The sequence below is a fragment of the Myotis lucifugus genome, unplaced genomic scaffold (assembly GCF_000147115.1).
Source record: "Myotis lucifugus unplaced genomic scaffold, Myoluc2.0 scaffold_601, whole genome shotgun sequence".
Classification (NCBI taxonomy): domain Eukaryota; kingdom Metazoa; phylum Chordata; class Mammalia; order Chiroptera; family Vespertilionidae; genus Myotis; species Myotis lucifugus.
The window spans coordinates 332949-336190 of NW_005871649.1; the positions used below are offsets into that span (position 1 = coordinate 332949).

Consider the following 3242-nt stretch of genomic DNA (forward strand, 5'->3'; position numbering starts at 1 on the left):
CCAGACAGGGGGGTTTGAAAGAGGAAAATGAACCAAGCCTGGGGGCAGGCCGGGGAGCTCAGCCCGCCTTGCACACATCTGTTTTTATTTATGATTTTTTAAAAATATATTTGTATGTTTCAGAGAGGGAGGGAGAGGGAGAGAGAGATAGAAGCATCCATGATGAGAGAGAATCACGGATCGGCTGCCCCCTGCACGGCCCCTACTGGGGATGGAGCCTGCAACCCAGGCCTGTGCCCTGACCGGGAATTGAACCGTGACCTCCTGGTTCCTAGGTTGATGCTCAACCCCTGAGCCACGCCGGCCGGCCGGGCGAAACACACCTTCAATTTTGTAATGTTTTCCAGGAGAAGAATAGACATGAACTTCGCATGCCCGTGAGCTCACTGCGTGTGACTGCTGCGGGCTTATGTCACCAGCGCAGGAACGCACATCCACTCCATTGCCTGCGCTCGCCTGCACAGATGTTCGGTGCGTTGATGGTGGATGGCTTAGGCTGCTGATACTCCCGATAGGAGAGCCTTTCCGGGGCCGACCGGGTGCAGTCAAGACCGCCAAACGCTCTCTTAACAACAGCATGTGTTCGATGCCGGAAAGGTCACCACAGACTAGCTGGTGGCTCCGTCCGTGTCAGACACTCTCACCCCTTGGCCACTGGCGCCCTCCTGTGCTGGGGACATGGGGCAGCTCAGGCGGACACCAGTGTGACCCCACGGAGGGCGGGAGGTGGCTCACTGGTACCCAGGCCCCCACCTGGATGTGTGGCTAGAACAGCCGTGGGCAAACTACGGCCCGCGGGCCGGATCCGGCCCATTTGAAATGAATAAAACTAAAAAAAAAAAAAAAAAGACCGTACCCTTTTATGTAATGATGTTTACTTTGAATTTATATTAGTTCACACAAACACTCCATCCATGCTTTTGTTCCGGCCCTCCGGTCCAGTTTAAGAACCCATTGTGGCCCTCGAGTCAAAAAGTTTGCCCACCCCTGGGCTAGAACGTAACTCCACGTGGGAACGGAAAACTACATCCTTATATCCCATCGGGGGCAGGGCTGGAGAGAGGCAAACCAGATACCCAAGGCTCAGAACTCCAGGGGTGCTCACTCTCAGGGTCAGGCCAGGGCAAAACGGGCCCCCCTACATTTTGTTCCCACGGCGTCTCCCTTACCTCACTCTAGTCCTGGCCCTGTATCCGTCAAACCCTAAGGAACTGATCTCCCCCAACCTTGCCCCCCACAACTTCACTTTCCTTGGCTGATCCCTAAAATAAACACGACACCGCCACTTCAAAGCCACTGGATAGGAGGGGACACCGGAGAGGAAAGAAGCAATGAACCTAACTGGCGGTGATTAAACTATATTGTTTTATCATATTTACAAATCATAACCATATGTCCACATGGCTAGGGCTCCCGGGACTTGGCGGCGGGGGGGGGGGGGGGGAGGTTTCTCTGCAGGCGAGGGATTCGAGATTCAAGCAGGCAGCCTTCTGGTAAACCCGTCCCTGCATTCGGACCACGGCCATCCTCCAGGTCTGAGTTCATCACAAGGGCTTATTGTTGCTTTCAGGGCTTTAAGAGGGTAGGTTCTGGCCATAGCCGGTTTGGCTCAGTGGAGAGAGCGTCAGCCTGTGGACTGAAGGGTCCCCAGTAGGATTCCTGGTCTAGGGGCACCCTGGGTATTGGGGCTTGATCCCCAGTAGGGGGCGTGGCGGGAGGCAGCCCATCCATGATTCTCTCTCTTCCTCTCTGACATCAAGAAAAAAAATATATATATGTATATATATATTTTTTTATTTTTATTTTTTTAAAAAGAGGGTAGGTTTACCCGGCCGACGTGGCTCAACATTTGAGCATCAACCCAGGAACCAGGAGGTCGCCGGTTCGATTCCGGGTCAGGACACATGCCCAGGTTGCAGGCTCGATCCCCAGTGGGGGACGTGCAGGAGGCACCCAATCGATGACTTTCTCTCTCATCGATGTTTCTATCTCTCCTTTTCCCTTCTTTTCTCTCTAAAAAATCAAGAGAAATATTTTTTTTTCTAAAAAAAGAGGGTAGGTTCTGGAGCTGGACTAGTTAGGTTTGGAACGTGGCACTACCACTTCCCAGCGTGTGGGATCGATTTTCTCACCTTCCACCCGTAGAACGGGCACAAGGGATGTTCATTAGAGGAATTGGTCCGTGCGGCGTGCTTGCAACTGTGTCCAACATGGATGAGCGCCTGTCCTTTTTAGTATTCGTTGTAGCGTCAGTGTTTGTGTTGATAGTATGTGCGTCTCACACACCGCAACCCCCAAGCCACGCTTCCCTGTTTTCTTTTCACTTCATCTTTGTTGTTGAGTGTGACCGATGACCCCCGCCTCTCTGCTTTCTTTTTCTCTTTCTTTTTTTAAATACTTGCCTTTTTAATGGAAGTTCTCTGCTTTCTGAATGGACTGCTCACTGCGTGGAAGAGAAAGTAGACAGGAAGTTGTCAAAGGAAAGAATGGTGTGTTTTTTTCCAGATAATATTGTCACCAGATTACAGTGAAGGAAGTGAAGGGATTGGACTATAAAGAAAGGCGCTGCTTCACGGCCGCGAAAGGGAAAGTCAGATCGATGAGCGTTAAACAATGACCTTCATCCTTCTGCTCCCACGTGGAAAAAGAAAGAGTACATTATTTTAGAAGAAGAAAATAATCATACGATTTTTTTAAAAAAAAAAAAAAAAACACACACACACGCACGATGTACTTAAAAAAAAAAAAGGTTCCACCCGGCCGGGTGGCTCAGTGGTTGAGCAGCGACCTATGACCCAGGAGTCAGGGCAGGTGCCCGGGTTGCGGGCTTGATGGTGCAGGGGCAGCCGATCCATGATTCTCTCTCATCATTGATGTTTCTCTCTCTATCTCCCCCTCCCTTCCTCTCTGAAATCAATATAGATATAGATATAGATATAGATATAGATATAGATAGAGATAGAGATAGAGATAGATATAGAGATATAGATATAGATATATAGATATAGCCTGTTAATTCAGCCTCCTTCAGACCACATGTCCCCACAGACCCTTCACTGCCCCCCGTGAGTGGAGCGCTGTGGCGGGCGAGGGGCCCCCAGCACAGGGTCCGATGAGATGGGAGGTGGGGCGCACGGGGGCGCGGGGAGCAGGAGGGGACGCGGGCTTCTCGCCCACGTGGGCGGGTTGGGGGGTGCGGGCGGTGTCCCTCTCGGCGTCGGGAGGGACCTGCTCTGAAAGGG

The 3242-nt window shown here is 51.5% G+C and overlaps 1 long non-coding RNA gene across 1 annotated transcript in view; it reads left to right on the forward strand.

Annotated features, from left to right (window-relative positions):
- The window catches only part of LOC106694737, a 1967-nt gene extending 1161 nt beyond the window's left edge, over positions 1-806 (forward strand). Inside the window, exon 3 of the long non-coding RNA XR_001345787.2 lies at positions 348-806. This is a non-coding gene — a long non-coding RNA (uncharacterized LOC106694737). The remainder of the gene's footprint in view (positions 1-347) is intronic.
- Positions 807-3242: the final 2436 nt, after the last annotated feature.